The sequence below is a fragment of the Trachypithecus francoisi genome, unplaced genomic scaffold (genome assembly GCF_009764315.1).
Source record: "Trachypithecus francoisi isolate TF-2019V2 unplaced genomic scaffold, Tfra_2.0 Lachesis_group8, whole genome shotgun sequence".
NCBI lineage: Eukaryota > Metazoa > Chordata > Mammalia > Primates > Cercopithecidae > Trachypithecus > Trachypithecus francoisi.
Window position 1 is genome coordinate 52,577,745 of NW_022681473.1, and position 17,407 is coordinate 52,595,151.

A 17,407-nucleotide genomic window follows, 5' to 3' on the forward strand; every position below is an offset into this window, starting at 1 on the left:
TTTCTGAATTCATCTAATTAATCATTCCCCAAACTACATTTTTTGGACACTCATATCTCTCTAAGTATTAATAAATATCTCCCAATTAAAAAAATTAGGAAGTCCTATGGTCAAATTCATCTGGTGAATACTGTGTTAAAGTCCTCAGGGAAGGATGTCACAAATGTGCATTATGAGTCTCCAAAACGGATGTATTATCCAGAATTTTCCTACCTTATTTGTCCATGGAGTGTTGTTTGCAAGAAGGTTCAAGCAAATATATTAAAAGGAGAATGTCCTATGAAATACAGGCTGTCAAATGTTGATCAATCCAACCTTCTTATTTTTTAAATGTTGCCCTGAGGGAAGAAGTGCTTGCTTAAGGTCATTCCTTAAGCTGGAGACTATGCTTGGGCTAGAACCAGGCCTCCTGATTCCAGACATAGATCAATTACAGTGGTCTTGGTTGCCATGGATATTAGTAAGAAAAAACACTAGATGCTGTAACAAACGACGCCCAAATTTCAGTGCTTTGGCTCAACAGAATTTTATTTTTCATTAATGTGGCAGTCTAGTGTGGGAGTTCCTGGCCAGTGGGCAGCTTGCTTCCTGTGGTTAATCAGAAACCCAGGCCCCTACAATTGTGTGGATCTGCAGTCCACTGCGGCCACAGAGTAGACAGAAGAGAACATAGAGAAGCCCCACTTGCTTTTCAAGGGCTCTGGCCCTGGAATTAGATCTTACCCCAGTCACTTCTTAGCTGTGCTTCTCCATCACTGAACTGCTTTTACCCTCAGTTTCTTTATCTATAAAGTGGGGGGCAATTATAGAACTACCTCACAGAATTGTTATGCACAGTAACTGAGTTAATATTTGTCAAATACTTATCTATACCTGGTACATAGTATGGGCTTTATAAGTACTTTTTAGATAAAATAATAAAAACGTTAAAAAAAAAAAAAACTTCTGCTCATTTCATTAGCTCTACCAGGCCGCCAGGGGAGCTGTTTCCCAGTGTCAACTCCACATTATGGAACCGGGAAGTTCTGAATTTTTGGCAAATAGCTAACTATGTTTGCCAAACATTAGAATTTGTGTCTAAACAGGTGGGTGATGGAAATTTTTGAAGGTTTTGAGAAAAGAAATAAAATATGAATAAGCCACTGCAGATATTTCTCTCCTATCTCAAATCTTTTCTTGTAAAGTTTGAGTTATTGAAGATAAAATTACATTATTTTAGACTGTGAACATGTGTGACAGAGAATATGTGATTTTTTTTTCTCCACTCACTACAACCTCTGCCTCCTAGGTTCAAGCGATTCTCCTGCCTCAACCTCCCAAGTAGCTGGGATTGCAGGCACCTGGCACCATGCCCAGCTAATTTTTGAATTTTTGGTAGAGACGGGGTTCCACTATGTTGGCCAGGCTGGTCTTGAACTCCTGATCTCAAGTGATCCACCTACCTCGGCCTCCCAAAGTGCTGAGATTACAAGCATGAGCCACTGCACCTGGCCTGGAGTATGTGATTTTTTATTTGTCATAAGGGTTTAAAAATAAAACGGGACATTTGGTGGAATACCAGATAGTAGAAAAATGTCGTATCACATATATTGTATCTGCTTCTAAGCAAAATGAATATATGGCTACTGCCAAAATCATTGAGGAGAAAAAACTTAAATTTTCCAGAGACAAAAACCATAATAACAGGAAATTAATTGAATAGTCTTTATTGCTAATTTAATGTTTTAAAAAACTAATGCTATCTGATGTGCTGAAGTAATTTATTTTCTTTGAAAATTAAAAAATATTTATAAGAGATGTTAATGGTTCTCAACTTTCCCATAAGGTGGTATGTTTCTCATCTTTAAATTCTCCTGTCATAGAAGCAGGAGCTATTTGGATTGTTCACACATACTCCACTTCTCTGCAGGCACATGGTAAGATAGCATCTCCCTGCCCATTTTTGAAGATAGGCATGGGTCATGTGACTTGTCTTGGCCAAAGAAGTGTGAGTGGTCATCATGGATGTCACTTTCAGGCAGAAGATTTAAGTATCATTGTGTGATTTGTCACGTTCCTTCCTTCAACTGTGGGGCTTATGACCCATTATAGCCTTCTTCCATGCAGGTCTGAGTGTCTGAAAAGAATATAGTCCCACTGCCAATCAGAATTGAATACGCAGCGTAAGAAAGAAATAAACTTTTGTTAAGCCAATAAGACCTATATTTTTTGCCTCACCATAATGTAACCAATACCAGCTGACCCAAATAATTTCAGGTTGGGAAAGCGTAACTCTTAACTTTTTCTTTTTTTAAGCAAATTGGATTATGGTGTGTAGCACAGATGGCTGGAGGGACAGCCTGGAGATTGGAACATAGGTTAAGTGACAAGGGCCTGAACAAGGCTTAGTCCAGTGGAGACAGAGGGCAATAGAAAAGACAAAACATGGCCGGGCGCGGTGGCTCAAGCCTGTAATCCCAGCACTTTGGGAGGCCGAGACGGGTGGATCACGAGGTCGGGAGATCGAGACCATCCTGGCTAACATGGTGAAACCCCATCTCTACTAAAAAATACAAAAAATTAGCCGGGCGAGATGGCGGGCGCCTATAGTCCCAGCTACTCGGGAGGCTGAGGCAGGAGAATGGCATAAACCCAGGAGGCGGAGCTTGCAGTGAGCCGAGATCGCGCCACTGCACTCCAGCCTGGGTGACAGAGCGAGACTCCGTCTCAAAAAAAAAAAAAAAAAAAAAAGACAAAACATTACCCAGCCCTTGTTCTTAAACATCATGCTCTCCTCTGAGCCTCAGTCTGCCTCAGATACAGGGATGACTAAAGCTGCAGTTGACAATCACTATATCTTCTCAGGAAATGACTTAACTTTGCCTTTTGAAGTATTTTTGAAACTCTAAGGCTAATTATGTTTAATGTATTAGTACTGTTTGGTTATTGGTTTATTGGATATTGTCTCTAATTGACAGTATTTCTTCCTATCTTGCAGACTAAAATCTCCTTAACATGATAATTATTACTGGACAATACTGTATTCAATTTATTCTGAAAGTAATCATGCTATAATATTAGGCATTGCTTTTCACAATCAATGGAGATCTTTTTTTCATTATAACAGAAAGAAAGAGTAATTTTAGGAGTCACAATAGAAAGATAAGGTCCAATGGAGTCATTATTGGTATAGGCAGCTGATTTCAGATCACTAACCAGTACTGTTTGCTGAGTTACAATAGAGTGAGGTTCTGGGGTCATTTGTGTAGATAAAGGTACTGATGTAAAATACACACCCAACCGGAAGGAATTACTGAGTGAGCCAGGTGTTTCCTAGATATCAGCTGAAGTACAGAATTAGTCCCCCTGTCTTGGTCTGTAGATCACAGATGGGACAAAAACCTTTATAGAAAACTAACTCATCTAACATCCACTAAATTTAGTATGTCCTCACTTATTTCCCTGAATCACTAATGGACATGGGAAGGTTTTTGTTCTTTTGATATTTATTATTTTAAAAATTACAAACAGAACTGAGTTACCAAAGTTGATTTAACAAATATTTCCTAAGCACCTACTGCTCTCTCCACTTAACTAAAGCCCTCACTGCAATGGATGTGGCTACTCTGGAAAGTCAGGGGTAGAAAGTGGGAAATATGATCTGAGTGATATTCCTATCTAGTCCCCCTGTGTACATTAACATTATTAAAATGCTATTTTAAAATTCAATTGCCATATGACTTCATTTATATTTTAAACTATTGATATCTGGGTCTTTAATTTTTCTTTTTTCTCTTTTTTTATTCAATCATATCTGGGGAACAGGTAGTTTTTGGTTGCATGGATAAGTTCTTTAGCAGTAATTTCTGAGAGCTTGGTGCACCCATCACCTGAGCAGTATACACACTACCATTGTGTAGTCTTTTATCCCTTACCCCCACCCCATGCTTTTCCCCAAGTACCCAAAGTCCATTGTATCATTCTTATGCATTTGCATCCTCAGAGCTTAACTCCCACTTGTATTAATAAGTGAGAACATACTGTTTGGTTTTCCATTCCTGAGTTACTTCACTTAGAATAATGGTCTCCAAGTCCATTCAGGTTGCTGTGAATGCCATTATATCATTCCTTTTTATGGCTGAGTAGTATTCCATGGTGTATATATACATACCACATTTTCTTTTTATTATTATTATTATTATACTTTAAGTTCTAGGGTACATGTGCAGGTTTGTTACATATGTATACTTGTGCCACGTTGGTGTGCTGCACCCATCAACTCGTCAGCACCCATCAACTCGTCATTTACATTAGGTATAACTCCCAATGCAATCCCTCCCCCATCCCCCCTCCCCATGATAGGCCCTGGTGTGTGATGTTCCCCTTCCCTAGTCCAAGTGATCTCATTGTTCAGTTCCCACCTATGAGTGAGAACATGTGGTGTTTGATTTTCTGTTCTTGTGATAGTTTGCTAAGAATGATGGTTTCCAGCTGCATCCATGTCCCTACAAAGGACACAAACTCATCCTTTTTTATGGCTGCATAGTATTCCATGGTGTATATGTGCCACATTTCCTTAATCCAGTCTGTCACAGATGGACATTTGGGTTGATTCCAAGTCTTTGCTATTGTGAATAGTGCTGCCATAAACATACGTGTGCATGTGTCTTTATAGCAGCATGATTTATGATCCTTTGGGTATATACCCAGTAGTGGGATGGCTGGGTCATATGGTACATCTAGTTCTAGATCCTTGAGGAATCGCCATACTGTTTTCCATAATGGTTGAACTAGTTTACAATCCCACCAACAGTGTAAAAGTGTTCCATTTCTCCACATCCTCTCCAGCACCTGTTGTTTCCTGACTTTTGAATGATTGCCATTCTAACTGGTGTGAGATGGTATCTCATTGTGGTTTTGATTTGCATTTCTCTGATGGCCAGTGATGATGAGCATTTTTTCATGTGTCTGTTGGCTGTATGAATGTCTTCTTTTGAGAAGTGTCTGTTCATATCCTTTGCCCACTTTTTGATGGGGTTGTTTGTTTTTTTCTTGTAAATTTGTTTGAGTTCTTTGTAGGTTCTGGATATTAGCCCTTTGTCAGATGAGTAGATTGCAAAAATTTTCTCCCATTCTGTAGGTTGCCTGTTCACACTGGTGGTAGTTTCTTTTGCTGTGCAGAAGCTCCTTAGTTTAATTAGATCCCATTTGTTAATTTTGGCTTTTGTCGCCATTGCTTTTGGTGTTTTAGACATGAAATCCTTGCCCATGCCTATGTCTTGAATGGTACTACCTAGGTTTTCTTCTAGGGTTTTTATGGTATTAGGTCTAACATTTAAGTCTCTAATCCATCTTGAATTAATTTTCGTATAAGGAGTAAGGAAAGGATCCAGTTTCAGCTTTCTACTTATGGCTAGCCAATTTTCCCAGCACCATTTATTAAATAGGGAATCCTTTCCCCATTTCTTGTTTCTCTCAGGTTTGTCAAAGATCAGATGGCTGTAGATGTGTGGTATTATTTCTGAGGACTCTGTTCTGTTCCATTGGACTATATCTCTGTTTTGGTACCAGTACCATGCTGTTTTGTTACTGTAGCCTTGTAGTATAGTTTGAAGTCAGGTAGCATGATGCCTCCAGCTTTGTTCTTTTGACTTAGGATTGTCTTGGCAATGCGGGCTCTTTTTTGGTTCCATATGAACTTTAAAGCCGTTTTTTCCAATTCTGTGAAGAAACTCATTGGTAGCTTGATGGGGATGGCATTGGATCTATAAATAACCTTGGGCAGTATGGCCATTTTCACGATATTGATTCTTCCTATCCATGAGCATGGTATGTTCTTCCATTTGTTTGTGTCCTCTTTTATTTCACTGAGCAGTGGTTTGTAGTTCTCCTTGAAGAGGTTCCTTTACATCCCTTGTAAGTTGGATTCCTAGGTATTTTATTCTCTTTGAAGCAATTGTGAATGGAAGTTCATTCCTGATTTGGCTCTCTGTTTGTCTGTTACTGGTATATAAGAATGCTTGTGATTTTTGCACATTAATTTTGTATCCTGAGACTTTGCTGAAGTTGCTTATCAGCTTAAGGAGATTTTGGGCTGAGACAATGGGGTTTTCTAAATATACAATCATGTCATCTGCAAACAGGGACAATTTGACTTCTTCTTTTCCTAACTGGATACCCTTGATTTCTTTCTCTTGCCTGATTGCCCTAGCCAGAACTTCCAACACTATGTTGAATAGGAGTGGTGAGAGAGGGCATCCCTGTCTTGTGGCAGATTTCAAAGGGAATTGTTCCAGTTTTTGCCCATTCAGTATGATATTGGCTGTGGGTTTGTCATAAATAGCTCTTATTATTTTGAGGTACGTTCCATCAATACCGAATTTATTGAGCATTTTTAGCATGAAGGGCTGTTGAATTTTGTCAAAGGCCTTTTCTGCATCCATTGAGATAATCATGTGGTTCTTGTCTTTGGTTCTGTTTATATGCTGGATTACGTTTATTGATTTGCGAATGTTGAACCAGCCTTGCATCCCAGGGATGAAGCCCACTTGATCATGGTGGATAAGCTTTTTGATGTGCTGCTGAATCTGGTTTGCCAGTATTTTATTGAGGATTTTTGCATCGATGTTCAACAGGGATATTGGTCTAAAATTCTCTTTTTTTGTTGTGTCTCTGCCAGGCTTTGGTATCAGGATGATGTTGGCCTCATAAAATGAGTTAGGGAGGATTCCCTCTTTTTCTATTGATTGGAATAGTTTCAGAAGGAATGGTACCAGCTCCTCCTTGTACCTCTGTTAGAATTCAGCTGTGAATCCATCTGGTCCTGGACTTTTATTGGTTGGTAAGCTATTAATTATTGCCTCAATTTCAGAGCCTGCTATTGGTCTATTCAGGGATTCAACTTCTTCCTGGTTTAGTCTTGGGAGAGTGTAAGTGTCCAGGAAATTATCCATTTCTTCTAGATTTTCTAGTTGATTTGCGTAGAGGTGTTTATAGTATTCTCTGATGGTAGTTTGTATTTCTGTGGGGTCGGTGGTGATATCCCCTTTATCATTTTTTATTGCGTCTATTTGATTCTTCTCTCTTTTCTTCTTTATTAGTCTTGCTAGCGGTCTGTCATTTTGTTGATCTTTTCAAAAAACCACTCCTGGATTCATTGATTTTTTGGAGGGTTTTTTGTGTCTCTATCTCCTTCAGTTCTGCTCTGATCTTAGTTATTTCTTGCCTTCTGCTAGCTTTTGAATGTGTTTGCTCTCGCCTCTCTAGTTCTTTTAATTGTGATGTTAGAGTGTCAATTTTAGATCTTTCCTGCTTTCTCTTGTTGGCATTTAGTGCTATAAATTTCTCTCTACACACTGCTTTAAATGTGTCCCAGAGATTCTGGTATGTTGTATCTTTGTTCTCATTGGTTTCAAAGAATATTTTTATTTCTGCCTTCATTTCGTTATGTACCCAGTAGTCATTCAGGAGCAGGTTGTTCAGTTTCCATGTAGTTGAGCGGTTCTGACTGAGTTTCTTAGTCCTGAGTTCTAGTTTGATTGCACTGTGGTCTGAGAGACAGTTTGTTATAATTTCTGTTCTTGTACATTTGCTGAGGAGTGCTTTACTTCCAATTATGTGGTCAATTTTGGAATAAGTGCGATGTGGTGCTGAGAAGAATGTATATTCTGTTGATTTGGGGTGGAGAGTTCTATAGATGTCTATTAGGTCCGCTTGGTGCAGAGATGAGTTCAATTCCTGGATATCCTTGTTAACGTTCTGTCTCGTTGATCTGTCTAATGTTGACAGTGGAGTGTTGAAATCTCCCATTATTATTGTATGGGAGTCTAAGTCTCTTTGTAAGTCTCTAAGGACTTGCTTTATGAATCTGGGTGCTCCTGTATTGGGTGCATAGATATTTAGGATAGTTAGCTCTTCCTGTTGAATTGATCCCTTTACCATTATGTAATGGCCTTCTTTGTCTCTTTTGATCTTTGATGGTTTAAAGTCTATTTTATCGGAGACTAGGATTGCAACCCCTGCTTTTTTTTGTTCTCCATTTGCTTGGTAGATCTTTCTCCATCCCTTTATTTTGAGCCTATGTATGTCTCTGCATGTGAGATGGGTCTCCTGAATACAGCAGACTGATGGGTCTTGACTCTTTATCCAGTTTGCCAGTCTGTGTCTTTTAATTGGAGCATTTATTCCATTACATTTAAGTTAATATTGTTATGTGTGAACTTGATCCTGCCATTATGATATTAACTGGTTATTTTGCTCGTTAGTTGATGCAGTTCTTCCTAGCCTCGATGGTCTTTACATTTTGGCATATTTTTGCAATGGCTGGTACCGGTTGTTCCTTTCCATGTTTAGGGCTTCCTTCAGGGTCTCTTGTAAGGCAGGCCTGGTGGTGACAAAATCTCTAAGCATTTGCTTATCTGTAAAGGATTTTATTTCTCCTTCACTTATGAAACTTAGTTTGACTGGATATGAAATTCTGGGTTTAAAATTCTTTTCTTTAAGAATGTTGAATATTGGCCCCCACTCTCTTCTGGCTTGTAGAGTTTCTGCGGAGAGGTCTGCTGTTAGTCTGATGGGCTTCCCTTTGTGGGTAACCCGACCTTCTCTCTGGCTGCCCTTAAGATTTTTTCCTTCATTTCAACTTTGGTGAATCTGGCAATTATGTGTCTTGGAGTTGCTCTTCTGGAGGAGTATCTCTGTGGCGTTCTCTGTATTTCCTGAATTTGAATGTTGGCCTGCCCTACTAGGTTGGGGAAGTTCTCCTGGATGATATCCTGAAGAGTGTTTTCCAACTTGGTTCCATTTTCCCCCTCACTTTCAGGCACCCCAATCAGACGTAGATTTGGTCTTTTTACATAATCCCATACTTCTTGCAGGCTTTGTTCATTTCTTTTTCTTCTTTTTTCTTTTGGTTTCTCTTCTTGCTTCATTTCATTCATTTGATCCTCAATCGCTGATACTCTTTCTTCCAGTTGATCGAGTCGGTTACTGAAGCTTGTGCATTTGTCACGTATTTCTCGTGTCATGGTTTTCATCTCTGTCATTTCGTTTATGACCTTCTCTGCATTAATTATTCTAGCTATCAATTCTTCCACTCTTTTTTCAAGATTTTTAGTTTCTTTGCGCTGGGTACGTAATTCCTTCTTTAGCTCTGAGAAGTTTGATGGACTGAAGCCTTCTTCTCTCATCTCGTCAAAGTCATTCTTCATCCAGCTTTGATCCGTTGCTGGCGATGAGCTGCGCTCCTTTGCAGGGGGAGATGCGCTCTTATTTTTTGAATTTCCAGCTTTTCTGCCCTGCTTTTTCCCCATCTTTGTGGTTTTATCTGCCTCTGGTCTTTGATGATGGTGACGTACTGATGGGGTTTTGGTGTAGGTGTCCTTCCTGTTTGATAGTTTTCCTTCTAACAGTCAGGATCCTCAGCTGTAGGTCTGTTGGAGATTGCTTGAGGTCCACTCCAGACCCTGTTTGCCTGGGTATCAGCAGCAGAGGCTGCAGAAGATAGAATATTGCTGAACAGCAAGTGTACCTGTCTGATTCTTACTTTGGAAGCTTCCTCTCAGGGGTGTACTCCACCCTGTGAGGTGTGGGGTGTCAGTCTGCCCTTAGTGGGGGATGTCTCCCAGTTAGGCTACTCAGGGGTCAGGGACCCACTTGAGCAGGCAGTCTGTCCCTTCTCAGATCTCAACCTCAGTGTTGGGAGATCCACTGCTCTCTTCAAAGCTGTCAGACAGAGTCGTTCGCATCTGCAGATGTTTCTGCTGCTTTTTGTTGTTGTTGTTGTTTAGCTGTGCCCTGTCCCCAGAGGTGGAGTCTACAGAGACAGGCAGGCTTCCTTGAGCTGCTGTGAGCTCCACCCAGTTCAAGCTTCCCAGCGGCTTTGTTTACCTACTTAAGCCTCAGCAATTGCGGGCGCCCGCTGCCTTGCAGTTAGATTGCAGACTGCTGTGCTAGCAATGAGTGAGGCTCCATGGGCGTGGGACCCTCCCGGCCGGGTGTGGGATGTAATCTCCTGGTGTACCCGTTTGCTTAAAGCACAGTATTGGGGTGGGAGTTACCCGATTTTCCAGGTGTTGTGTGTCTCAGTTCCCCTGGCTAGGAAAAGGGATTCCCTTCCCCCTTGTGCTTCCCAGGTGAGGCAATGCCTCACCCTGCTTCAGCTCTCACTGGTCGGGCTGCAGCGGCTGACCAGCACCGATTGTCTGGCACTCCCTAGTGAGATGAACCCAGTACCTCAGTCGAAAATGCAGAAATCACCGGTCTTCTGTGTCGCTCGGGCTGGGAGTTGGAGACTGGAGCTGTTCCTATTCAGCCATCTTACTCCGCCCTCCATATTTTCTTTATCCACTCATTGGTTGATGGGCGTTTAGGCTGGTTTCATATTTTTGTAATTGTGAATTGTGCTGCTATAAACATGCATGTACAAGTGTCTTTTTCATATAATGACTTCTTTCCTTATGGGTAAATACCCAGGAGTAGGATTGTTGGATCAAAGGGTAGTTCTACTTTCAGTTCTTTAAGGAATCTCCACACTATTTTCCATAGTGGTTGTACTAGTTTACATTCCCACCAACAGTGTAAGTGTTCCCTTTTCACTACATCCACACCAACGTCTGTTATTTTTGATTTTTTGGTTATGGCCATTCTTGCAGGAGTAAGGTGGTATCACATTGTGGTTTTGATTTGTATTTCCCTGTCATTAGTGATGTTGAACATTTTTTTTATGTTTGTTGGCCATTTGTATATATTCTTTTAAGAATTGTCTATTCATGTCGTTAGCCCACTTTTTGATTGGATTATTTGTTTTTTCTTGCTGGTTTGTTTTAGTTCCTTGTAGATTCCGGATATTAGTACTTTGTTGGATGTATAGATTGCAAAGATTTTCTACCACTCTGTGGGCTGTTTGCTCTGCTGATTATATCTTTTGCTGTGCAGAAGGTGTTTTGTTTAAGTCCCATCAATTTATCTTTGTTTTTGTTGCATTGCTTTTGGGTTCTTGGTCATGAAGCCATTGCCTAGCCAATGTCTAGAAGGGTTTTTCCAATGCTGTCTTCTAGAATTTTTATGGTTTTCCAGACTAAGATTTAAGTATTTGATACATCTTGAGTTGATTTTGTATAAAATGAGAGATGAGGATCCAGTTTCATTCTTCTACATGTGACTTGACAATTTCCCAGCACCATTTGTTGAATAGAGTATCCTTTCCCTACTTTGTTTTTGTTTGCTTTGTCAAAGATCAGTTGACTGTAAGTTTTTGGCTTTTCTTCTGAGTTCTCTGTTCTGTTCCACTGGCCTACATGCCTGTTTTTATACCAGTACTATGCTGTTTTGGTGACTATGGCCTTATAGTATAGTTTGAAGTCAGGTAATGTGATGCCTCCAGATTTGTTCTTTCTGCTTAGTCTCAAATTGACTATGCGAACCTTTTTTTTTTTTTTTTTGGTTCCATATGAATTTTAGTATTGTTTTTTCTAGTTCTGTGAAGAATGATGTGGTATTTTGATGGGAATTGCATTGAATTTGTAGATTGCTTTTGGCAGTATGGTCATTTTCACAATATCGATTCTACCCATCCATGAGCATGGTATGTGTTTCCATTTGTTTGTGTTGTTTATGATTTCTTTCAGCAGTGTTTTGTAGTTTTCCTGTCAAGATCTTTCACCTCCTTGGTTATGTGTATTTCTAAGTATTTTATTTTTATTTTTTGCAACTGTTGTAAAAGGTGTTGAGTTCTTGATTTGATTCTCAGCTTGGTGGTGGTTGTTGTACAGCAGTGCTATGACTTTTGTACATTGATTTTATATCCTGAAACTTTACTGAATTGATTTATCAGATCTAGGAGCTTTTTGAATAAGTCTTTAGGGTTTTCTAGGTATATGATCACATCAGCAGTGAATAGCAACAGTTTAACTTCCTCTTTACTGATTTGGATGCCTTTTATTTGTTTCTCTTGTCTGATTGCTCTGGCTGGGACTTCCAGTACTGTTTTGAATAGAAGTGGTGAAAGTGGGCATCCTTCTCCTGTTTCATTTCTCAGGGGAAATGCTTTCAACTTTTCCCTGTTCATAATAACATTGGGTGTGGGTTTATCATAGATGGCTTTTAGTACTTTGAGATATGTCTCTTCTGTGCTGATTTTGCTGAATGTTTTAATGATAAAAGGATGATGAAAGATTTTGTCAAATGCTTTTTCTGTGTCTATTGAGATAATCATATGATTTTTGTTTTTGGTTCTGTTTATGTGATGTATCACATTTATTGACTTGTATATGTTAAACCATCCCTGCATATGATATGAAACCCATATCTTTTTGAGATGCTGTTAGATTCAGTTAGCTAGTATTTTGTTGAAGATTTTTGCATGTATGTTCATCAGGGATATTGGTTTGTAGTGTTTTGTTGTTGTTATGTCTTTCCCTGGTTTGGGTGTTAGAGTGATACTGGCTTCATAGAATGATTTAGGGAACATTCCCTCTTTCTCTATTTTTTTGAATAGTTTCAGTAGGATTGGTGCTAATTCTTCTAATGTCTTATATAATTCATCTGTGAATCCATCTGGTCCTGGATTATTTTTGCTGTTGGCAATTTTTAAATTACTGTTTAATCTCCCTCCTTGTTATTGGTCTGTTCAGTTTCTATTTCTTCCTGATTTAATCTAGGAGGGTTGGATATTTCCAGGTATTTATCCATCTCCTCTAGGTTTTCTAGTTTGTGTTCATAGTAGCCTTGGATGGTCTTTTGTATTTCTGTGGTATTGGTTGTAATATCTGCCATTTTGTTTCTAATTGAGCTTATTAGCATCTTCTCTCTTCTTTTCTTGGTTAATCTTGCTAATGGCCTATCAATTTTGTTTATCTTTTCAAAGAATCAGCTTTTTAATTTATCTTTTGCTTTTTTTTTTGTTTCAATTTCATTTAGTTCTGCTCTGATCTTTGTTATTTCATTTCTTCTGCTAGGTTTGGGTTTGGTTTGTTCTTGTTTCTCTAGTTCCTTGAGGTGCGACCTTAGATTGTCTATTTGTGCTTTTTCAGACTTTTTGATGTAGGCATTTATTACTATGAACTTTTCTCTTAGCACCACTTTTGTTGTAACACAGAGATTTTGATAGGTTGTGTCACTATTATCATTCAGTTCAAAGAATTTTTTAATGTGCGTCTTGATTTAATTGTTGACCCAAAGATCATTCAGGGGCAGATTATTTAATTTCCATGTATTTGTATCATTTTGAAGGTTCCTTTTAGAGTTAATTTCCAGTTTTATTCCACTGTGGTCCAAGAGCGTATTTGATATAATTCTGATTTTTAAAAATTTATTGAGACTTGTTTTGTGGCCTATCATATGGTCTATCTTGGAGAATGTTCCATGTGTTGATGAAAAAAAAGTATATTCTGCAGTTGTTCCATAGAATGTTATGTAAATATCTGTTCATTCCATTTGTTTTAGGGTATAGTTTTAAGTCCATTATTTCTTTGTTGACTTTTTGTTTTGATGATCTGTCCAGTGCTGTAAGTGGAGTACTGAAGTCCCCCACTATTATTGTGTTGCCATCTATCTCATTTCTTAGTTCTAGTAATAATTGCTTAGTAAATTTGGGAGCTCCAGTGTTAGGCACATAAATATGTAGAATTATGATATTTTCCTGTTGGACTAATCCTTTTGTAATTATATAGTGTTCCTCTTTGTCTTGCTTTAAAATCTGTTTTTTTGTCTGATATAAGAATAGCTACTCCTGTTCCCTGTTGGTTTCTATTTGCATGGAATATCTTTTTCCACTTTTTAACTTAAATTTATGTGAATCCTAATGTGTTAGATGAGTCTCTTGAAGGTAGCAACTACTTGGTTGATGGATTTTTATCCATTCTGCCATTCTGTATCTTTTAAGTGGAGTATTTAGGCCATTTACATTCAATGTTAATATTGCAATGCAAGGTACTGTTCAATTCATCAAGCTAGTTATTGCCTGAATACCTCTTTTTTTCATTGTGTTATTGTTTTATAGGCCCTGTGAGATTTTTGCTTTAAAGAGGTTCTATTTTGCTATATCTTGAGGTTTCATTTCAAGATTTAGAATTCCTTTTAGCGTTTCTTGTGGTGCTGGCTTGGTAGTGGTGACTTCTCTCAGCATTTGTTTATTTGAAAAAGACTTTATTTCTCCTTCAATTATGAAGCTTAGTTTTGCTGGATACAAAATTCTTCTATGATAATTTTATTTGAGGAGGCTAAAGATAGGACCCCAATACCTTCTGGCATTTAGGGTTTCTGCTGAGAAATCTACTGTTAATCTCTTAGGTTTTCCTTTATAGGTTACACGATGCTTTTGCATCACAGTTCTGAAAATTCTTTCCTTCACCTTGCTTTTAGATAACCTGATGACTACGTGCCTAGGTGATAACCTTTTTGTGATGAATTTCCAAGGTATTCTTTGAGCTTCTTGTATTTGGATGTCTAGATATCTAGCAAGGCCAGGGAAGTTTTCCTTGATTATTTTCTCAAGTAAGTTTTCCAAACTTTTAGATTCCTCTTCTTTCTCAGGAACACTAATTATTCTTAGGTTTGGTCATTTAACATAATCCCAAATTTCTTGGAAGCTTTGTTCACTTTTTCAAAATTCCTTTTTTCTTTGTCTTTGTCAGATTGGGTTAATTCAACAGCCTTGTCTTAGAGCTCTGAAGTTCTTTCTTCTACTTGTTCTACCGTTGAAACTTTCTAGTGTATTTTATATTTCTCTGAGTTTGTCTTTCATTTCCAGAAGTTGTGATTGTTTTTTTCCTTATGGTATCTATTTCTCTGGAAAATTTTTCATCCATATCCTTAATTTTTTTTTTTTTAGTTTCTTTACATTGGTTTTCACCTTTCTCTGATACCTCCTTGAGTAGCTTAATAATCAACCTTCTGAATTTTTTAATCTGACAATTCAGGGATTTCTTCTTGGTTTGGATCCATTGCTGGGGAGGTAATCTTTTGGGGATATGATAGAACCTTATTTTGTCATATCACCAGAATTTTCTGGTTACTTCTCATTTGGGTAGACTATTTCAGTAGAAAGATCTGGAACTCAAGGGCTGCTGTTTAGATTCTTTTGTCCCATGGGGTGATCACTGGATGTGGTACTCTCCCCCTTCCTCTAGGGATAGAGCTTCCCAAGAACCAGACTGTAGTGATTGGTATTGCTCATCTGGGTCTAACTACCCAGTGGGGCTACCAGGCTCTGGGCTGGTACTGGGGAGTGTCTGCAAAGAATCCTGTGATGTGATCTGTCTTCAGGTCTCATGGCCATGGATACAAGCACCTGCTCTGGAGGAGGTGGCAGGGGAGTGAGGTAGACTCTGTGAGAGTCCTTGGTTATAGTTTTGTTGAGTGTGCTGGTTTTCTTGAATGCTGGTTATGCTAGCAGTGAAGTTGTCGTGTAGGTAGGCTCAGGACCTCTGGTTAGCCATGATGTTACAGGTGGTGGAATTAGCTGTTGTTTTCTCTTTTCTTGGAGCAGGATTATTCTGTCATGAGTTGCTGTAATGGCTTGAGTTGGTTGACCTCCAGCCAGGAGGTGGTACTTTCAAGAGAACACCAGCTGTGGTAGTAGAAGGGGGATATAAACATGCCCTAAGTTGACCAGCACAATTATTTGGGTTTCTCAGGTGATGGGCAGGGCTATAAAGCTCCCAGGATTTTATGTCTTTTGTGTTCAGCTACCAGGGTGGGTAGAGGGATACCATCAGGTGGGGGCAGGGTTAGGCAGGTCTGAGCTCAGACTCTCCTTGGGCAGGGCTTGCTGCAGCCACTTTGGGGGATGGGGTTCCAAGGGAGACTTTGGCTGCCTCTGCTGCATCATACAGGTTGCCAAGGAAGTGGGGGAACCTGGCAAGTGGCAGGCATAACCCAACTTCCATGCAACCAGCAAGGCCAGCCTCACTCCTGTCATGCTCTGCTAGCAGCACCGAGTTTCTATCCAGGCATCCTGTGCATGGGGTTCAGATGTTGTCCCAGGTTACAAGTTTCCCCACTGAGAAAGCAAGCTTTCAGACCTCACACCTCCCACCTGCTCACACCATTGGCTGCAACTCCTGCAGCAATTCCTGTTTGCTGCCCCTGATTCTGCTCAAGAGAATTTGTTCTTGGTTAAAATTTTTACAAAGTTCAGTTTGAAGCTTCTTTCACCCTGTGACCCCTCTCTAGTTCCGCTGGCTGTCTTCACCGAGGACCCCAGTGAGATAAAGTCAGGGATAGCTTCCCTGGGCTTGAGCTGGGTACTGGGAGTGCCTACAGGGCTCTTCCTGCTGCTTCTTCTACTTTAATATTTCACTGAGCTCCTTAAACCTGTTTCAACTCTAGGTAAGATTAAATCCTCTCCCATGACCTGGATTTTCAGGTTCTCCCATGGGGATGTGTATTCAGAGGCAGGTTTCCCCCCATCACACTTTGGGAACTCACAGTTTTCCAGCTGTCTTGTGGAGTTTCCAGCAGCGAGCCACTTATTCCACAAGATCTGTGAACCCTTTCAATTTTCCTGGCACGTACCTGTGGTGGTTCTTGGAGCAGAAGTTCACAATGTGAGTCTCCACGTGCTGTTCTGTCTGTCCAAGTGGGAGCTGCACGTTAGTCCTGTCTCCTATCTGCTATTTTCCCTAGCTAGGTTATTCCTAATTCCTCTTTTTTCTTGTTTTTCAAGTTGCTTTTGGCTCTTCTCAGATTTGCATTTTTATATAAATTTGAGAATCAGCTTGTCAATTTCCATTAATAAGCTATTGACATTTTGGTTAGGTTCGCATGTAACTTATATGAGGATTTGGAGAGAATTGGTATCTTAAAATATTGTCTTAACAAATACATGAAAATGGTCTCTCCTTCCATTTATTGAAGTTTCTTATTTCTCTCAATAACATTTTGTGGTTTTCAGTGTAGAGGCCTTAACCATAGTTAAACCAATTTATTGCTAGATGCTTGATGTTTTTTGATCCTACTTGTGGTAGGTTGAAAAATGGCCTGTAACAATGTTGGGTCCTAGTTCCCAAAAACCTATAAATGTTATCTTATTTGGAAAAAAGGTCTCTGCAGATGTGATTACGTTAAGGATCTTGAGGTGAGGAAATTGTCCTGAATTATTTGGGTGGGTCCTAAATGCTGTCACAGGTATTCTGTTTTTTCTTAAAAAATTTTTTTTATTATACTTGAAGTTCTGGGATACATGTGCATAACGTGCAGGTTTGTAACATAGGTCTACACGTGTCATGGTGGTTTGCTGCACCTATCAACCCGTCATCTACATTAGGTATTTCTCTTAATGCTATCACTCCCCTGTATCCCCACCCCCTGACAGGCCCCGGTGTATGATGTTCCCTTTCCTGTATCCATGTGTTTTTGGTGCAGTGTCTAGTTTTCTGTTCTTGTGTTAGTTTGCTGAGAATGATGGTTTCCAGCTTTATCCGTGTGC